General features: G+C 44.2%; 1 pseudogene; it reads left to right on the top strand.

The window, feature by feature from the left end:
- The first annotated feature begins 19,318 nt into the window (after positions 1-19,318).
- On the top strand, positions 19,319-19,893 carry LOC101610775 (annotated as a pseudogene).
- The last annotated feature ends 2,229 nt before the right edge of the window (positions 19,894-22,122 follow it).

The following is a 22,122-nucleotide window of genomic DNA, read 5'->3' as shown; positions in this document are numbered from 1 at the left end:
CCACATAAAACTTGGCTATTTATTTGGGTGAGACTTGGTACCAGAAAATCTGCTATTACAAGGAACACAGGCATGAAATTGCAAGACACCTCTGCCCTCCAGCTCAGAGACACAACCAGCCTGCACTACTTACTCTTGGGAAATGACCCACAGAAGGCTGACCAGAGGGGCTTGCAGGTTCTAGAAAGACAGATTGATTCAAGGTGTGGACTGGCAGGGGCACGGGTGAAGACCCAACTTAGTCACTCACCCTATATCAGGTTTCCTTTTTTCACTCTAAAATCAGGCATTCTAGGCTGGGGAGTGGCTCAGTGGATAAGGCATTTGCTTACAAGCCTGACAGCTTAGCTTAGATTGCCCAGTTACCCACCTAAAGCCAGATGCACAAAGTGGCACATACATCTGAAGTTTGTTTGCAGCAGCAAGGAGGCCCTGCTGTGCCCATTCTCTCTACTCTCCCCTCTCTTAATAAAGTCAGTATACTCAACCCCCTGGAGATTTAGAGTACTGATAACATTTTTTTAAAATATTTTATTTATTTATTTGTGAGAGAGAAAGAGAGAATGGGCACACCAGGGCCTCCAACCACTGCATACAAACTCCAGACACATGTGCCCCTTTGTGCGTGGGACCTGGGGAATCAAACCCCGGTACTTAGACTTCGCAGGCAAATGCCATAATCGCTAAGCCATCTCCCCATTCCCCCATAACATTTTTGAACTTTTACTCCAAATGATGAACCATGAGTTAATCAGTTAATCCTCAAGGAGATTCTTTGACACAGAAACTGATACTGGAGGGATTCAATGTCCTGTTCAAAGATCGCGCGATCTGTGGCCTATTTGGGAACTCGGCAGACTAATTCTGAGGCTCCTGTCTTGCTCAGTACTTGCAGTAGAGACATTCAGAAGCTCAACACATTCTCCATGAATATGCATACACGCGGAATTTTCAGTACACCACTTTGTGATAATGTCCTGCTATAGAGTTTTCTCCTAGTCCTACTCAAACCCGATATGCAGCAAAATCTCTTCAAATCAAGCCCGTGTGTCTCTGTTGTCAGCGGGTGCCATCAATCCTGAGCCATGCACATGGGTAAACAGTATGCACTACCTTCTGCAGAAGGCACAGCATTGCTCCCATCCACAAAGATCCTTCTTCCTTCCCACAGACAATCGCCTGGCTCGGGTTTTGTGACTCAAACCGCACTCACAAATTCTCCTCTGCAGTGTCGTCACAGCTACTAATTGGACTGCTCTAGGACAAATCGGTCCCGCCGCTCTCCTGCCCGACAACTCGCCCCGCCCCTCCCCAGAATGTTTGCTGTCCCGCAGTCAACCACACCAAGCCGCCCCGGCTGCTCTTGCGACCACAGAGGGGAAAGCGCTGCTATAAAACCGGGCTTTATCTGCTATGACTTCAACCCCCTGCAAATGTTATCTCGTCCGAATAAGACTCGAACACGGTCCAACAACGCGTCTACAATAGGAAAACGAGAGAAAGAGTGGATCTTGGATTTTCTCTTCCTAACCGTTAAGACATTTAATCTTCTCTTTAACACGTGTTCTCAAGGAGTAATTTAAAATAAGATAACCATCGGGAAAGAATCAGAAACTCCCAGCACCCTCCTTCAGCCCGGCGGGGAGTGCGGTGGGTCCGGCGTGAGCGTCCCTTCCAGGAGCCCCGCGGACCCCGCGGCTTCCCGCGCCCCTCCTTTCCCACAGGGCACCAGCCCTAACCTACAGGCACCAACGCACACAATCAGGGCAGAGAAAACGGCAAACACAGGAAACGGCCCGGGTGGGAGTGGGGTCGGGGTGGGGTGCGAGCCTTGTCTTTCCTCTGCTCTACGTCCCGCTCCAGCGGCGCATGGACTTTCGTAGACACTTCCTAACCCCTCCCAGACAGCCGCAAAGCGGAGTAGGTGTCAGAAAAGCCCTTCACCCTTCCCAGTTCAGAGCGTCCGGCAAGCTGAAGGGAAGGGGACAGGAAAGACTCAAACACAGCGTAAACACTCCCAGTCTCCTTTGGTCCATAAACCCATGCCAGATGTGGTCTTGCCCTCTACCCGCACCCCAATCACTGCGCGGCCCGCAGAAGTGCATCCCCGAGGGTCCGCCCGGCGCGATCCTCTCCGCACCCACCGACCACTCCGAGCGCAGACCACCGCGGGCGACCCCGGGCCGTGCTCGGGACCGGGGAGGGGGCCGAGGCCAGCCAGCCTGCAGCGGCGGGAACCAGACGGGGGCTCCAGCCGGCTCCCCGGGAAGACGCCGTGCGCTCCAGGCACAACTTTCTCCACTCGTGCCGTCCGGTTCCAGCTTCCACCGCCGCGATCGGCTGCACGTTTCGCCCGCGGGCTCCGGGAGAGCGCCTCGCCAAGTTCCCGCGCCCAGCGCGGGGCACCCAGCCCGGGCTCCGCGTGCGCCGCCCGCCCCTACCCCGGCCCGGGTCCCTTCCCGCCGCGCGCCCGCGCGCAGGGCCCGGCGTCGGCACTCACCCGGCCGCAGGCCGGCGTCTCCCGCTCCGAGCCCGCAGCCTTCTCCGAGCCGGGGCTTTCCGCGACGCCTCCTCGCTGCCAGCTCAGCGTGGCCCCGGCGGGCCGCTCCGGGAAGGGGGAGGCGGCAGAGGAGGGGACGCGGGCGCTGGGCTGGAGGCGGCGCGGCCGGAGCGCGGAGCTGGGCAGCCGGGGGTTAGCACTCCGGGAGGCGGAGGCGAAGGAGGGGGACAGGGAGGAGGAGGAGGAGGAGGAGGAGGAGGAGGAGGAGGAGGAGGGGAAAGAAGCGGCCGAGCCTCCCAGCCCAGGCCCCGCTGCCCAGTCACCATCCCCGCCTTGGGCCCGCTCGCGGGGAGGGGTCGGCCCGGGGCTCTCCGGGAGCGGGGCGGGGCGGGGCGGCGACCGAGGCCCGGCCTCCGGAGGGGAGTGTCCTGTGGGGTCCCGGAGGGTGTGGGCTACCGGGGATCCCCCCGGACCAGGGGCGGGGACCCGGGGGCCGGTCGGGGCGCGGGCCGGGCGGCAGTGGCACCTTCGGGAGTCCCGTGAGAGTCCCCCGAGCCAGCCGCGCCGGGTTACCTCCGGACACACTTTCGAGCAACTCTGAGTAGCGCCAAGAGCGGCGTCAAGAGGAGGCCGGCTCCAGGAGCGGGCAGCCCGCGGACAAGCCCCCGGACCAGGGAGGGACCTGGGAGAGCCCGAAGCGGGAGAGCGGGTCCGTGGTGCCTGACCTCCACTCTGGGCGCAGGTTTCCGCGTCCTGGTGCCAACAATCACAAGGCTTTCCTACCTAGGATGTTTGGGTCCTGGAACATCCTCCCCCCAAATACACACACCCAAAATAGAGTTTCTGATGAATATCGAAGGGTCCCCGGCCAGTCTGCAAAGCATCTTTGCGGAGAGAGCAGACCAATTAACTCCCTAGGGATGGGCGAAGAACAGTTCAACCGCCCAAGCTAGGGTCAGGGCGCCTTGTGGTTGAAAGGTTGAAACTTTGGGACGCAGCCCTCGCCAAGCAGCTCCTTCTTTTGTCTCCCCCACACACACCATCAAACTTGCTCCGTCCCCCGCCTACTGTGGCCATGGTCTGGGACGTCTCGATCCATCAAAGCTCAAACCCGGAGTGGCAGTCAATTAGAGACTCTCCCCTCTCTCCTCTCCTGTTCTCTCCCTTCCCCTCCTCTCCCCTCCTCTTCCCTTTCCTCCTCTCCCCTTCTTCTAGTAGCCCTATTGGCTCTTCTCTTCTGATGTCTTTCCAGTTAGCCCACCCTTTCCAAGCCCACTTGTTGTCTGGGAAAACAATGGCCCCTTCCTCTGTTCTGTCTCTGATCCTCTCTGCTTTGCACTCATTTACACAGCCTTCAGGTTAATGGCTCTAGAATTCCACTTCGCTGGACGCTTCTCGTGCAAGAAGATATATGAGACATTTGTGGAGAAAATTTCGAATTCCTTGAAAACTCTGCCATTCTAAACTTATCCAGCAGATAGTCCGCCTCACTCTACCGCCCCTCAGCCCTTGGCATTCAGTCCCGATGTGATCTCACGCTGCGCCTAGAAGGGTCCATGCCTGTATTCATGGTGGAAGTTGCCCACGCTCTGCCCCGAACATCTCCCATAGCTAAACTTCACTTCGCAGCACTTAGATTTCTACTATAAAGGGATGTATGTGTACTTCCTACTTTGCAAAACCACACACTAGAATTAACAGGGCTTATGGGAAAAACAGGGGTAGGAACAAATGACTCAAAATCTATGTCCTATTGCAACTAGAGTACTAACAAAAACAGCAACCATTCCAAAAAATATACTGGCAGAGTTTATGAGCCATGTTAAAATCCTAATAAATATTGCAGTAAATATAAATATAGGGCTTTACCTTTATAAAATAGTGAAGGTGACTGTGGAATAGATTGTAAGGAGAGTCGCTTGAGGCTGCAGGGTTGGGAAGAAACACACAAATAAAAGATAATTCTTACCTTGCCCCCTCATCCTATAATCCCTCCCAAGTTAGAGCTCATGGCCAAGTCAACATGAAAGGGAATAGAGCATAAATGGGCATCTAACATTGTACCATGATTTCACAGCTAGATACTTCCGGCTGTATTTTGTAGCCCTTGTCACTTGGTAGTACCAAATATCATCCTGGGAACACTTGCATATGAAGTAACACAGGTCCCTCCATTTTACTGGCATCCTTCCCCTACATATTAGCAGTCATGAATGGTTAATTTGTGTCATGTATTACAGACACACCCTTGTAAGGGTGGAGGATACTCAATTCTGTGCTCGCAGAGTAGACTGCATTGTATTCCACACATCTGCTGAGCAGTTAACTACAGTGTATGCCAGAAACCACTGCCAGCGCTGGAGAATACTAGAGGCATGAGTGAACACAAGCGCACTCAGATGCCTTCCCTTGTGGACTGGGAGCACCTGAGCGCCGCCGTGCTGGATGGGCTGCGTTATTTGATGGCGCTGTATATGTCACGTGTGTGTATGAGACTTGGAGCCTCATCTACATTTAATGTCTCTGAGGGCTCTCTATAATCTGTAGTCTGAATCTGCTACAGCACTGGCACAGTAAACACCTATCAGGACATATAAATTAGAGTGCTTTCACCTATTATGTACTTGATGTTATTGATCACAGGAAAACCACCTTGGAACCAAAACACTGAATTGTTCTCACAAGCATGTTTGTAGTTAATTGGGCTAACATCAAAGCAAGTAGGGTAGTTTGTATCTGAAGGGTATGTGTGTGTATGTATGTATGTATGTATGTATATATATATATATATATATTTAAAGAAATTAAGGGAGGAGAAGACTAGAGATGGAGAGAGAAATGTGCTTTTAAAAAAAAAGTACAGCTCAATGGGATGGAGAGATGGCTTAGCAGTTGAGATGTTTGCCTGCAAAGCCAGAGGATCCCAGTTTGATTCTCCAGGACCCATATAAGCCAGATGCACAAGGGGGCGCATGCGTCTGGAGTTCATTTGCAGTGTGGCTGGATGCCCTGGTGCACCCATTCTCTCTCTCCCCTCTCTCTCTCACTCCCTCCCGCCCCTCTTTCTCTCTATCAAACAAATAAATGAATAAAATATTTTTTTAAAAAAAAGTGCAGTTGAAGGAGAAAGTTCTTGCTTAGTTCTGAGGAAAGGTAGCCCTGGAGAAGAAAGGATGATAGAAGGAACTCTGGAATTTGTCAAGGCTTCTTTTATGATGCACTTCAGCCAATTTTTCAAGAAACACTGTGAGGCATAAGTGAGGAGGAAATTAAAGGGTATCTGCAAAGTTTAGTGAAATGACAAGGAGGCCTTGCAAGAAAATGATTATGAGCCACTTGGGTAGGTCATAAGGTAAAATTACAGTGGTGCCTGGCTAAAATACATGACTGTGAACTGACTTGCCTGAGCGGATGGCTTTGTTCTTCGCACATCTGGACGTTACACCCCACTTCATCAACAAGGTGAGAGAGATTTCATGTGTGAACTCTTTATGTCCTATCTTCTTTCTCAGTGTGGACCAGCTTGATATTTAAATAAAACATGCATTTATAACAGACAGGGAGTTGGTATATTTCCATAATTGAGTGACTTCAATTTAGCTATTCATTTTGATAAAAAAAAATCTACTATCCACACATACTTGAAACTTCCTAAAACTTGTGTTTAATTGGAGAATGTCAGTGCAAAACACAAACTTGGAAATTAATGCCTTTTGAACATCACAGGGGGGAAAAAATAACGCTAGATGATTTCAGCTGAGTATCCCTTCTAAGAAAGCTGCAGGATTGCAGTTCTGTAACAAGGACCGTGAAAAGCTACTGCCTTAAAAGTGATCATTCTGCCTTTTTGTTCCATGGACATAATTATACAAAGAAGATATATAAAACCCTACAAATCTCTCATTTTCTTTTACACATATAGATTGAGAGAAGGTAATTTTGAGAATAAAGACTTGAAGAGCTCTAAGCTCCTTGGAATAGATGGAACCTTTGTGACCACAGAAGTGGCCTGGTCAAAGTCACCAATAGATGTGAAACTATCCTTTGTTAATTTCTACTTCCAAGGGACAGTTTTTAAATCAAAGATAAAATTTAAGAGAAACTTCTGTTTTTCCTGAAAGTCCATTACTAAGGTAGTAGCTATCTGTTGTGAAAGCAAATGGACACACAGGGTTTCCATGACCACAATGCAGGCAGAGAAATAGCAAGTCTGGCATGAAGGGCCGTGGACTCCTTGTAAAGAAAATCTCAGTGTGGATTGAGGTCTCTGTAGAAGACTCATTTTACCCTCATGGATACATGAAGGACACTGTCTACATTCTAGACCAGCCAAAGAAAATCATGTCCCACAAAATACTCCACACAGGTGTCATAAAAGAAATAAATGCACAGACCTTTGAGTACGTGAACTGCTGGCCACTTTCATTACCCAACCCCAGTCTCTTGCCCTTGGCCTTCCATTTATCTGTACATGAGGTATCAGTTTTCATTTGTTCCTTCAAAAAAGAAAAAAGTGTTTTCTTTTACTGAGTTTAATTCCAAAATGTGGCTCCAACAAAACCCAACCTAGGAAGGTGCTCTGTGCATTTCCTCCCATTATGTTACCACTGCCATGAACAGATCCTTCTGGCCTTCATCCAGCTGAGCTTGCTCTGGAAGTGAGGTGGAAATTTCCATACCATGTGAATTCCTTACCCAAATATTGCTTTATAAGTTACATGTAAAGTCTGCAGGACTCTTAAGTGCTCAATAACATATCACTGGCAAAACCAATTAACCAAATCTTTATCCACTTTAAATCTTTACCTACTGACATTTCCCTGGATTATAAACCTGCCCCAGAAGAAATACAAAATACAAGAAGCCTGGGGGATTAGCTGTCTTCCCTCAGGACAGGCATAAAACCACCTAGAGAAAGCATGTTCTGGCCCCTTGTAACAACAGTGTGTGTCTCTGACCTGTGGCATGTGCTTTCGTGAGCTTAGCTTTGCTATTGTGAATTATACGTTGCTTTGAAACCCTCTAGGAGGAAAGGTTTCACTTGTACCCACACTGGTACCTACAGTGAAATTCAGAAACTTCTTCAGCATAATTCAGTAGCAAGGGTAAAAACAAGACCTTGAGAAAACTACTGCTATGTGGTGCAGTGTGTGTGTGTGTGTGTGTGTGTGTGTGTGTGTGTGTGTGTGTTTCTCCAAGTTTAAAATCTTACATACCATGGACTTTTCCTCTAACCCTTCCAATCCTTTCCCCAATGAGAAGAAGCACACAAATGCACATGTGTTGCTAGGGGTTGGATGGGGTTTAAGAGTGTACCCCAGAGGTTTGTATGTTGGGAGCTTGATGCCCAGTGTAACAACGTGGGAAGTGATGGAACTTTTAAAGGGTGGGACCTAGTAATAAGCAATTAGATCACTGGAGGGGCAAGATGCTGTAAACATTAATGTAGTTTGCATGGGACCCTGGTAAGTTCTCAAGAAATAAGTTGTTATAAAGGAATAAGCCACGCATAAAACAACTTACTTTCTCCCTGCTCTGTGACTTCCCACCTTACCATGTGATCTTTCCTTTCAATAACACTCCCACCACAAGGCCAAGTGGAACAGCCAGGGGATTGTCTCTATAGGGGAGCAGAGGCGTGTCAGGCTGACAGAACCTAGAGCCTCAGCCACGCCAGGCAAGTTCTCTACCTATGAAACTATTGCTCCAGCCCTCCTTATACTTTGTATTTTGAAACAGGTTCTCATTAATTGCCCAGACTGCTGTTGAACCCACTCTGTAACCCAGGCAGGCCTTGAACTTGTGATCTTCATGTCTCAGCCTCCACAGTAGCTGGGATTAAAGGCCTGCACCACTAGGTCTGGCCACATCAGAAACTTGAAGCTACATTTTTCCGTTTTAATTTTTTTTTTTTTTTTTTTTGAGGTAGGGTCTCACTATAACTCAGGCTGACCTGGAATTCACTATGTAGTCTCAGGGTGGCCTCAAACTCACTGTGATCCTCCTACCTCTGCCTCCCAAGTGCTGGGATTAAAGGCGTGCACCACCACACCTGGCTCTCTTTTTAAATTTGTGTGTGTGTGTGTGTGTGTGCATGCTCTCTTGCTGCTGCAAATGAACACAAGATACTCATACCACTTTTTTTGTTTATTTTTATTTATTTATTTGAGAGCCACAGACAGACAGAGAAAGAGGCAGAGAGAGAGAGAGAAAGAGAAAATGGGCATGCCAGGGCCTCCAGCCACTACAAATGAACTCCAGATGTGTGCACCCCCTTGTGCATCTGGCTTACGTGGGTCTTGGGGAATGGAACCTCAAACCAGGGTCCTTAGGCTTCACAGGTAAGCTCTTAACTGCTAAGCCATCTCTCCAGCCCTCATACCACTTTTTTTTTTTTTTTGGAATGACCCAAGGTTATATGCATAAACTTTGTTTTATTATTAAATCCAAGTATACATTTTCTAAAGTCCCATTTTCAGGTTGAACTGTATGGAATAGAAGAGAGGAAATGGAATTTCTCTCAAGACTTCACAGCTTCAGGATGAGAGGCCCTGGGTTTCATACCACTTTTTATACTCAGCTTATATGGGTGGTTTAGGAATTGAACCTGGGCCAGCATGCTTTGCAAGCATACACTTTTAACTATTGAGCCATCTTCTCAGCTCCAATTTTTCTTCATATAATACCAAGCTTAAGATATCTTGTATTGTTACAGCAACAGAAAACAAACTGATATACTATAAAAACAGACTGATGCATTTGTAGTAACTACTAGTTTGAACATCTTATTTTCTCTCAGTGCTAGAGTTAGATGGTAGATTATTTTCTACTGATAATGAAAAGATTGGGCTGGAGAGATGACTTAGCAGTTTAGGCACTTGCCTGTGAAGCCTAAGGACCCAGGTTTGATTCTCTAGGTCCCACGTAAACCAGAAGGCACCAAGTGACATGTGCATCTGGAGTTTGTTTGCAGTGGCTAGAGGCCCTGGCACGCCCATTCTCTCTCTTACACACACACTGTCTCTATGTGTCTCTAATAAATAAATAAAAATAAATTTAAAAAAGAAAATAAAATATTGAGTATTAGGGATCATTGCATGCATTTTGCCTATCTCCAAATGGATCTGGGTAACTTTCTTTTAACTAGAAATAACAGACAATCAAAGATCTCTTATCAGGGTCCTGCTTTACTATAACCAGGATTAATGTTGGCCCAGGGTTTCCTAGAGTTAAGGCAAGAACCATATACAATTAATGATACAATTCTCATGGTTTTAGTTGTTTTCCAAGTCAGGCAAACCTTTTTCTGGCACTGATTTCTAAGAAGAACTGAATCATGAGAATCCTTGCATAAGAGACGCTGGACAATCTAGCATGTAGGTGCAGAATCTTCTTGCAGGGAAAGCAACAGACTCACAGGAGCAGTGAAAGTAGAAATTAACATGGGATGACAGAATAGTCTAGACGGTGTTTCTATCATGGCTGAAAGGCTGAAACTGCATTATCTTAACTTCTACTCAGACTCTGGACCCAAAAGCACTTCTCTGTGTTGTCTGTAAAGAAAAAAACAAAAGTACAATATGAAGTATGGACATTATGCATAATAAGGCCATTTATTTACTTCATAAGTCTTTCTTGATAACAGCACAGTATTTCACATAGGACTGATTCAATAATTAGGACCTATATTGATTTCAAAACAAATTTGGGAATGTTTTCAATGAAAATAACAATTCAGGATAGGACTGATTCACAGCTGAGAGTATCTCTATCTTCCAACAGGACGGCACGTGCTGTGCTAATCATACAAAATAATGCTCAATCACTCTGAGGTCATATAAATGAGAATGCCTAGGCCAAGAAAGGAAGATATTGTATAAAACTAGTGACAACGTGAAACCATTTTTATTGTTGAAGTGTTTCCTTTAAAAGTCCCATGAAATTTTGCTATTAGACAGCTCAAACAATTGTGAATGCCTTCTTAGTTTTCAAATTCTATGAAAACATTTGGTACTCATAAGTTTGAGTCAGAGACACTGTGTATAGATACTTATGTTCCCTAGATGTCCAAACAGAATATGTTCTTGATAAGAAAATACCATGGCTCTGGAGTCCTAGGGATGATATAAATATCTTTTTTCTTTCATTTTTTCAATTTCATAAAGTTAATTTCTAAGCCTCTTAAAACTATAACTTCTTCACCTTTAAATAAAAACAATGCTACTGACTACATGGGATTATATTATGTTACATTATTACAGCATACGTGAAAGTGTCTACTACAAAACCAAATATCAAACAGGAGCTAACTATGTTTGTTCCTTCCCTTTAACACCCAAACTCTTCCAGAAAGGATTTTCTCCCAGCTATATACATGGCTTTCCTATACTACACTTATTTTTATTTATTTATCTGCGCATGTGTGTGTACACGCATACACCATGGTCTCTTACTGCTGTAAACAAATGCCAGATGTTTGCACCTCTTTTTTCATCCAGCTTACATGGGTAGATTGGTAATTGAACCCAGGCCAGCAAGCTATACAAGCAAACATCTTTAACTGCTGAGCCATCTTCCCAGCCCTCCAATATCGCATCAAAAAATAAATAAATAAATAAAACATCGATGGGCTGGAGAGGTGGCTTAGCGGTTAAGGTACTTTCCTACAAAGCTAAAGGGCCCAACTTTGATTCCCCAGGACCCACATAAGCCAGATGTACAAGGTAGCACATGCATCTGAAGTTCGTTTGCAGTGGCTAAAGGCCCTGGCGTGTTCACTTCACACACACGGTGTCTTGATCTGCCTCTTTCTCTATGGCTCTCAAATAAATAATAATAAAATTAAAAATATTTAAAAATAAATAAATAAAATATTGAAAGCACAAAGGACATGAATAGACATACAAATCAGTGAAACAGAATTCAGAGCTCAGAGCAAACCTGCACATTTATACTCAATGATTCTCAAAGAGGATATAAAGTATTCAGTGGAGAAAGTATAGACTTTCAAAAAGTGAAGCTTACACAGTAAACATACACATGCAAAAGAGAATGAGCCCCTGCTTTTTGGCTCCCCATTAGGTTAAAATGGATCTAAAGACCTAAAATGTAAGGGCTAATATTATAAATCTCATAAAAGGATATATAAGAGCAAATATTCAAACTCTGAGCTAGGGAATAATGTCTTTGGAACTTTAATGTGCGTATATGTGTATATGTGTGCATTTGCATGTTCCCATGTGTGGGTGTACATGCTTGTGTAGCATGTGAAGGTCAAGGTTGATACCAAGTGTCTTCCTCAGTTTCTTTCAGCCTTGTTTTTTTTTTTTTAATTTTTATTTATTTATTTGAGAGTGACAGACACAGAGAGAAAGACAGATAGAGGGAGAGAGAGAGAATGGGCGCGCCAGGGCTTCCAGCCTCTGCAAACAAACTCCAGACGCGTGCACTCCTTGTGCATCTGGCTAACGTGGGACCTGGGGAACCGAGCCTCGAACTGGGGTCCTTAGGCTTCACAGGCAAGCGCTTAACCGCTAAGCCATCTCTCCAGCCCTCAGCCTTGTTTTTTAAGACAGAGTGTAGTAACGAACCTAGAGACCGCTCTACACTAGCAGCCAGTAAGCCCTAGGGTCTTGTCCATCTCCATCTTCCTGGCACTGGGATTACAGGTGCGCATCTCCACACCTGGCTTTTACATGGGTGCTGGGGTTCAAACTCAGTTCTTTAATGACTACACAGAAAATTCTTTAAATATAACACCAGGATAACAACTACCAAAAGGAAAAAAATTACATAAAACTTTTGTGCAGCAAAGGAACACAATCAAGGAAGGCAACCCACAAAGTGGATGAGAATATTTTCAAACTATTCTCTAAGAAAATAGAAAGAACTCTTCCAAGTCAGCAATAACAAGACAGCCCAATACAAATGGGCAAAAGATATGAATAGATATTTCTTTTTTCATATATTTATTTATTTGTGTGTGTATGCACGAGAAAGAGAGAGAGAAATAAATAGACAAGGAGGGAGAGAGAGAGAGAGGGAGAAAGAGAGAGAGAGAGTGGGTGTGCTAGGGCCTCCAGCCACTGCAAACGAACTCTAGACACATGTGCCACCTTTTGCATCTGGCTTATGTGGGTCTTGGGTCCTTTGGCTTTGTAGGCAAGTGTTTAACCACGAAGATATCTCTCCAGCCCCACGAATAGATATTCCTGCAGGCAAATATGCATATGACCAAGAAGCACATGGGCAAATGTTCAGTATCATTAGTTCTCAGGGAGACTCAAACACAGACTGCAAAGAACACGATGGACACTGCACGGACGAGCTGAGGAGGTGAAGTGGAGAGATAAAAATAAGACACAAACACGTAAATAACACCAAGGTTTCTTTTCTTTTCTTTTCCTTTCCTTTCTTTTCTTTTCTGAGGTAGGGTCTCGCTCTAGCTCAGGCTGACCTGAAATTCACTACATAGTCTCAGGGTGGCCTCAAACGTTCAGTGATCCTCCTACTTCTTCTTCCCAAGTGCTGGGATTAAAGGCGTGCACCACCACGCACAGGTTTTTTTTTTTTTAAATATTTTACTTATTTATTTATTTGCAAGCTGAGAGAGATAGAAAAAAGAGAGACAAAGAGAATGAGTGTGCCAGGACCTCTAGCTGCTGCAAACAAACTCCAGATACATGTACCATTTTGTGCATCTGGCTTTATACAGGTCCTCGGGAATCAAACCCAGGTTTTTAGGCTTCACAGGCAAGCGCCTTAACTACTGAGCAATCTCTCCTGCTGTGTTTTGTTGCTTTTGAAACAGGGTCTCACATAGCTCAGGGCTGGCCTCAAACTCACTATGTAGCTGAGGATGACCTTGAGCTTCTGATTCTAATGTCTCTCTCGTGTTAGGATTGCATGCCTGGTTTTATATGATTCTGGGGACTGAACCCAGGGCCTTGTGCATGCTAAGCAGGCACTCTACTAATGGAGCTACATCTTTGGATCTTGTTTTTTTCTTTTTGAGGTACATCTTATTCTGTAGTTCAGGCAGACCTCAAACTTAAGGAAATCTTCCTGTCTCAGCTTTTCAAGTGCTAGGATTATAGGTGTGAGCCACCACATCCGGCTTCATGAAGAAATTTGAACTGAGAGTCCTTGGAAGCCATTGAGAGTTTAAGTGCCACACTGGCCTCAGCTTGTGTTAGAAAGATTGCTCTGACCGCTGTGTGAAATGGCCAGTTGGGTGGGAACAAAAGTGGGGATGGAAAGGTCTCTCCCCCTGGGTGTGGGCACTGGGACCAATGGTAGCACTCGGCAGTGGTGGCAGCTCTAGCTGGGTGGTCAGTGAGGGACCAAAGCGTCCAGGATGACGTCCAGACTTCCAGACCCGGTGGTGCGTGGCAGGCTGTGCGTAGACAGTGACCTGATTCCATGGGGACATTCTAACAGACCCAGCCACCCCCAGGATATGCAGAACTGGGACTTCCCTCCTGGAACTTTGGGTGTTAGAACCCTCCCTTCACCACTAGATTGGTGGGTTGTACCCAGCTTTGCTACTTGTGCCATGAATAGACCTTTAACACTAGAAGACTGCAAAACCTCAGTCTGGGATTGGGGAGATGGCTTAGTCATTTAAGATGCTTGTTTGCAAATCCTATTGGCCTGGATTCAATTCTGAACCACTCACATAATAAATCTGACACACACAAAAGTGGCCCTAGCATCTGATGAGTACTTGCAGCAAGCATCAAGAGACCCTGGTATGCCCGTGCACATGCACACACATACACACCCACAAATGAATAAATAAAAATTAAACAAATAACTCTGCAATGACATCAGATGGTACTGATAAATCTTATTGACTTCTTTTAAGTCCAATGACAAATGTTGGCAAACAACAAGCTACAGAAGAGATTCTCCCAGGGGACATCACAATCTAGGTTCTGACAGAAGCTAGGAAACTTCGAAGTTTCTCCAGGCTGGATTGAATCAATTATTGTCATGTTTCAGGAAGACACGTGACATGCTACGGTGGTCTAAATCAGTATTTCTGATGCACACGACCCCACCAACCAGTTCAACGACCAAATAGCAATGAAAGAGAAACATCCCTATCTTTTGACTCGTTATTTTGCAGTAATACAAAGTACTGCTTTAGAGACCAGTACACCTCTGTAAATGAGAGAAAACCATCAAACTCCAATGAAATTATTGATTCTCAAGTCAAAAAGTTTTAAGGCCACTCTTAATGCATTTATTGATTACTGCTGAGATCAAAATTAATGTGAAAAAATAATCAATAGGCATCCTAAAAAGAAAGTTACATCAGAAAGCATCTCTGTCTTCTAATGTGGGATTGTGTGTACAAAGTTCCCTTTGAAATGTGAACTTTCTTTGACCTAACGGAGAGCAGCCACTTTAGCCCAGGATAAAGCACAATGTGATGTGCTTGTTCAAAAATAAACAATTGTTGAAAGTGCACCTTAACCTTGGAGCCCTCATAAGAAAAAACAACTGCCTTGTTTACTGATAACACAAGAGGAATTCAGGAGACATGCTTCAAACTTAGAAGACAAATTGTTAAAAATCTTTTCTAAGTCTTTAAAACTGGCAGGGAGCCAGAAGTTAGCTTTTCTTTCTCTCAGCCCAGAACACTTCCCAAAGCTGCCATGCTCAGAAAGATATTGTCAGTGGAGGAAACTTGCCAGTGCCTTATGGTAACAAGGGCAGAATCCTCCTCACACTTAAAGCACAGTTTGAACATTTTACTGCATTTTTCTAAGAACGGGCTCAAGCAACTTTCAGAAAAATGTACTAATTTCCTTCACTTCCTAATAGTGCCAAATAAAGCCATTAAATACTGCCTGTGGATTCTAATGAATTTAGTTTTATGCCTGTTCATGTTATGCATGTGATCTTAATGAGGTCAGCTTCATTATATCTTCTAAACCCCACATCAAACAAATCTTCACTGAACTTATTAGCAGTAATATTTTGTGGCATTTTACGAAGAATAAACTGTGGCTCTGGTGATTATCTTGGAAAGTGCCATTATCTGGTGGCTCAGTGATTATCTTGGGCTGCCTGAGGCAATGAGGAAGAGGGAAAACCACAGGTTTCTTACCTCAGTCTGTTGCTTAAACTCCAGGCAGGACCCCAACTTCATTACAGGCCATTTTTCTAATACAGCAACTTAACTAAACATTCTGTGTGCTGAGTGGATGGCAAGGAAATGCTTTTAAATTATTCATTTGAAGCTTATTTTTTTTAAATCTTTTAAAAACACACATACATAGGTTTGCTGAGTGGGCAGTTGCAGCAGAGACTGGGTATCTGTCTCCCATGATGGACTTATCGCAACCTCTCGGGGAGATGGGAACACTGGACGTCCACCTCATACATGTGAATGTTGAATTCACAGTAGAACAAGGACCTAAGCATAGAAGCAAAAACAAGAAAAGTCTTAGGATAAGCCATAGGGCACATCTTCATGACTGTGGATAAGGACATAGATGCTTAGACATGATCCCAAAACCACAAGAAATAAAAGATAGACAAATCAGATTTCAAAATTTAAACAAGTTTGTGCATCCAAAACACTATTGTAAAGGGAAAAGATAACTCATACGAGAAAATATTTGCACATCTTGTCTGCCAAAGGCCCATTACACAGAATTTACAGAGTTCTTGTGGATCCATAGCAAAAGGCCAATGTGATTTTTTTTAATGGGCAAAGGATATGCATAGACATTTCTTCTAAGAAGGTATACAAGTGAGAGAAAAGCACATGTCCAACCTCATTACTCCTGAGGAAAATGTAAATCAGAACTGCGGTGAGAGGCAAGGGTGTAGCTCAGTCAGCATAGGACTTGCCCTTCAAGCATGAGGACTGAATTCAATCCCCAGAACCCATGGACAACACCAGGCATGGTGGTGTACATTTATGATGTCAGTCTGGGAAGGTAGAGACCTGTGGAACCCCGGGGCTCACTGGTCAGCCAGTCTAGCCTAGTTGGTGAACTCCAGACCAGTGACAGACCCTGTCACACAAAAGGTAGATGGCATTTCTGAGTAACAACCACCCAAGGTTGTCCTCTGGCCTCCACCTGCACCCACACATGTATACCTGCACACACATGTGCACAGCCATAAAAAGGCTGTAATGAGATTTCACATTCGCTAGGGTTTTCATAACAAACAAACAATCAAATGAACAAATACAAAGTAAGTACTGTTGAGAATGTGAAGAATTGGAACTCTCATGCACTGCTGGTAGAGATGTAACATAATACAGTTGTTTAGGAAACACTTTTTTTTCCCCCAAAAAGTTAAACACAAAGTGAAAACAGGTGTTCAAACAAAAACTTGTATTTCAATGTTCATGGCAGCTTTCTTCCCAAGCCAAGTGGTATATACCCTATACAATGAAATATTATTATTATTATTATTATGTTATTGATAAGAACTTATGAGAAGTGTATTATTGCTGGTGTTTAGCACACAGAAATTAGTGTCTGCTTTTTAAACCCATCTTTACACTAAGACTAGCTGGAGAGCTGTTCAACGTATATTTGTGTTTAAGTGACACACAGTTGTCTATGTTCAGGGAGTATCAGGGAAAATTTCAAAGTCGATATACATGTATTACATGTATCACGTTTAGATCAGGATAATCAACATACATTTCATCTCAAACACTTATTACTTCTCTGTGATAAGTCCTCTTTGCAAACTATTTTGAAATATTCAAATAGTTGTTATCAATCAGCTATTCTACTGTGCTATAGAACATCAGAAGTTATATCTTCTATAATGAAATATTGTTAAGCCATGAAAAGGAATTAAGTACTGACACATGACAAAACATAGAAGACATTACAAATATCATGCTTGCTGGGCGAGGTGGTGCACACCTTTAATCCCAGGACTTGGAAGCCTGAGGTAGGAGGATTGCCATGAGTTCAAGACCATCCTGGCCTATAAAGTGAGTTCTAGGTCAGCCTGAACTAGAGTGAGATCCTGCCTCAAGGAAATAAATAAAAAGAAAATACCATGCTAAATAAAAGAAGCCAGACACACGAATCCACAAACTGTGTGTTTGTGTTTTGTTTTGCCTTGTTTATGAAACAAGGTCTTACTTTGTAGCTCTGGAGGGCCTGTAATTCATGATAAGTCCAGGCTGGCCTTGAGTTTGTGGCCGTCTTCCTGTTGCCTCTGACTTCTCAGTGCTGGGTTGCAGGCATGCATCACCATGAATTCTCTCATTCATATGACATATAGAAACAGAGAGAAGATCATTGGTTACCAGGACTGGAGCGGCAGGGGTGGGGGGTGGGGGAGGAGAACTACCTGCTTAATGGGTATGGTGCTTTTTTTAATTAAATGTTTTAAAATATTTATTTATTTATTTATAAGGGAAAGAAAAAGGCATATGGAGAGAGGAGAGAGAGAACAGGTGTGTCAGAGCCTCTAGCCACTGTAAATGAACACCAGACATGTGCACCACCCTCTGTATCTGGCTTACTTGGATACCAGGGAATCGAACCTGGGTCCTTAGGCTTCACAGGCTTAAACTCAAACCATTTTCCTACGTCTGCCTCCTAAATGCTGGAAGTAAAGGCATGGGTCACAATGCTTGGTTGGGCATGGGGTTTTTATTTGGATGTTAAAAATATTCTGAAATTAGATATTGGTAATGGTAACATAACCTTGTGAATATGCTAGAAGCCACAGAATTATAAACTTTACAATATAATTAAGCCAGAACGGGTGGCCCAGACCTGTAATTCCAACTACTAGGAAGACTAAGGTAGAAGGAATGCAAACCCAATGCCAGCCTGTGTCATACAGTGAGTTCACGTCTAGCCTGGGTGACTTAGTGAGTCCCTATCTCAGAACAAATAGTTTGAAAAAAAAAAAGGAGGAAAAGAGGATTTGGGATATAGCTCAGTAGTAGAATATTTGCCTTCCACTTGTAAGGCCCTAGGTTCAATACCCAGTATGGAAAAAATTAATTACTCCCTTAACATATGGTTAAAATTGTGAATTTCATGTTATGGTGGCACAGACTTGTCACTTGTCCCAGCACTCAGAAAAGAGTCACGAGCATCAGTTGCACAGTGAGTTCCAGGCTAATTTGGGCTACTGTGGTAATTTGTAAATGTAATGTCCCCATTGCCTGAGGTATTATTTTTATTAGTTCGTGAAAGAGGGAGAATGGGTGCATCAGGGCCTCCAGCCACTGCAAACAAACTCGAGATGCATGCGCCACCTTGTGCATAGGGTTTATGTGGGTTCTAGGGAATTGAACCTGGGTCCTTAGGCTTCACAGACAAGTGCCTTAACTGCTAAACCATCTCATCTCTCCTGCCCTGCCTGAGGTATTTCTGATTAAGATTAAGCTTCCTCCTTGTCTCCAGCAGGCAGAGCCCTGCTGGAGGAGGTGCACTGGGGGTGTACCTTGGGTCTAGCCCTAATAGGTGCATAGAGAGCCATCCTAAGGGCTGGCTGTTGTAGCTTGCTGTGTTGGTCTGCCTCGGTGCCAAGGGTGTGGGAAGTGAGCCAGCTTCTTCTGCCCTGATGGAGCTTCCCCTGGAATCTGTAACACTGAAAGGAACTCTTTGCTCCCATAAGCTGCTTCTGCTTGGGTGTTTGTCGAAACAATGAAAAGGCAGCTGCAACAGCTAGATAGTGGGACTGTTAAAAAAAAAAAAAAAAAGAGGAGGCGGGTGGGGAAGGATCGCAGGTGACATTCTGGAGGCGAGGCTCAGGTACCTGCCTCCAACCCCTTCCCCAGCATGCCCACCCGGCTGGCCCGGCCCAGCCATGGTCCAGGCGATCCTCATCTTCCACAGTCATGGCTGTGCAAATTCTGCCAGCCTTACAGTGAAGACGGGTGGCAGCAAATCATTGGGGAGACTTTTCATGTGGTATCTAAGAGACATGTAAATGTTTGTAATATCCCAGAAGGAGGATTCTTAACTGGAGGATCTGACAACAAACCGATTTATAGACATTATGCAACACTATACTTTGTCTTCTGTGTGGATTCCTCAGAAAGTCAACTTGGCATTTTAGATATAGTTCAAGTGTTTGTGGAAACATTAGACAAATGTTTTGACAATGTCTGTGAACTGGATTTAATATTCTATGTAGACAAGGTTCACAATAATCTTGCAGAAATAGTGATTGGGGAGTGAATGGTCTTGGAGACCAACATGGATGAGATCATTACACCGATTGATGCATAGAATAAGCTGGAGAAATCTGAGGCTGGCTTAGCAGAAGCTCCAGCCCCCGCTGTATGGGCTGTAAAGAATATGAATCTTCCTGAGATCCCAAGAAATATTAACACTGGTGACACCAGTATAAAAGTGCCAAATGTGCCCTTTTTTAAATAAAATATTTTTCAAAGGCCACTCCTAGGTAAAATCCAGGGGGAAGTCATCTAAGTTTACCCTGCAGTTGTCTACCAAAAATAGAGGAGAGTCTTAACTTTGCTCTTAGATTTAAGTCAAGGTACTCTATAGAACTTGTATAAAATCAGTATGGAAGTTCAATGTTACTTTTCTTGCTCAGTGGTTTTAAAGAAATTGAATAGTTCTAGTGTGATTTCCCCCCGCCCTTTTCTAAACTGCATTACTGTGCCCACATACAAGCATGCCTCTATGTATTAGCTATGAGAGTATTTCGAAAAGTGAGATATTTCTTTAATTATGTACAACCCAAAATGTTGGTGTTTTGTATGGATCACAAGTGCAGCATTCTTAAATTCTTTCTGTTGTTTGTCGCAATTGTTATTAAAAAAAAAAACAAGTGTTTATTGCATGAAAACATTAAATAAGCTCCAAGGTAACTGGACTCTAAAAGACCTTTCTATTTTTCCTGGTATCTACTTTATCAATAATGTTTTTATAATCTTCTGACTCAGCCAAGTCAATAAAAGTTTTTATTTATTTATTTATTTATTTGAGAGCAACAGACAGAGAGAGAAAGAGGCAGATAGATAGAGAATTGGGATGCCAGGGCCTCCAACCACTGCAAGAGAACTCCATATGCGTGTACCACCTTGTGCATCTGGCTTACATGGGTCCTGGGGAATTGAGCCTTGAACTGAGGTCCTTAGACTTCACAGGCAAGTGTTTAACCACTAAGTCATCTCTCCAGTCCTCAAAGTATATTTAATCATCATTTAAAAATACAAAAAAGAGGCCGAGCATGGCGGCGCACACCTTTAATTCCAGCACTCAGGAGGCTGAGGTAGGAGGATCACCATGAATTCGAGGCCACCCTGAGACTATATAGTGAATTCCAGGTCAGCCTGGGCTAGAGTGAGATCCTACCTCAAAAAAAAAAAAGAGGGACCTGAAGAGATGACTTAGTGATTAAGGCACTTGCTGGCAAAGCCAAAGCCAGGTTCAATTCCCCAGTGCCCACATAAGCCAGATGTATAAGGTGGTGACAGTGTCTGGATTTGTTGCCCTGGCGTGCCCATTCTCTCTCTTTCCCTCTCTCAATTTTCCTATTTCTCTTCTCAAATAAATAAATAAATGTATAAAAAATTTTTTTAAAAGAGGAGGAATAAGAGTAGGAGGAGGAGTGAAGGGGAATAGGAGGAGGAAGTAAAGAAAAGAAGGGAGGGAAGGGGGGAAATTACAAAATGAAAAAAGAAGAGAACTGCATAAAGTTTATGTCATTCTTTTTTGAGCTATATCCCAGGCCCAAAATTCTAAAACAATTTTTTTTTTAAATCCCAAAACTAAGAAGGGAGCGCGCACGTGTGTGTGTGTGTGTGTGTGTGTGTGTGTGTGTGAGAGAGAGAGAGAGAGAGAGAGAGAGAGAGAGTGCTTCTTTGAGACCAGAACGGCTATGTCACCCAGGCTGGCCTCCAATTCCCAGTCTTCCTACTTCAGCTTCTCAAGCACTGCAATCATAGGCATGCGCCACCATGCCTGGTTTTGTTTTATACATTTTTAAATCTCTTTTATGTATGATTTAGTAGATGATAACTGTATGTTCATATTTTCTATTGCATTCAAACTGCTACAGGCTTGTCCAGTTGAGATACATGAAGGAAATTCACCTTGTCCAGGTCTGTGCTTTCATAACCTTTCTAGATGATCATGGACACCCTTTGACACACCAAACCTCGCATGCAGCAGTTTCTAAAGGGTTGGTTGCAATGTGGGATCTGAAGCCAAATCAAGTAGCTTTTGGTAGTGTTACAATCCTCTGTCTACCTTGCTAAAGGACACAAGTGAAAAGTGAGACCAAGAGGTAGTTAAGTTTTTTACTTTGTGCACATATAGCACATAGTGCAATAAACAAATCATGGAAGAGGACAAATATCATGTCCAAGGTTATTGGTTAATGGTTAGCAATGGAGTTATTCAACTGTAAGGAGCAGGTTATATTGAGAAATTACTTTAAGTCCACAAACACTGAGCTTCCTTCCATATGCCAAGAGCGTGGCCGGGTGAAAGGCGCAGAGTGTGGGAAGGTGGTAGGCGCACACTGACACAAAGCTCTGCCTACTTCAGATGTTCCTTGGGCAAAGCTGGGTTCCAGTGGTTTGCTCATGACTGCGCCAGTGGTGGACATACAGATTCCCCGCCCAGCAGCCACCAGAT

This window comes from Jaculus jaculus, chromosome 14 (assembly GCF_020740685.1).
Source record: "Jaculus jaculus isolate mJacJac1 chromosome 14, mJacJac1.mat.Y.cur, whole genome shotgun sequence".
NCBI lineage: Eukaryota > Metazoa > Chordata > Mammalia > Rodentia > Dipodidae > Jaculus > Jaculus jaculus.
Note: the sequence above shows the minus strand (reverse complement) of the source record. Positions and strands in the feature narration are given on the sequence as shown.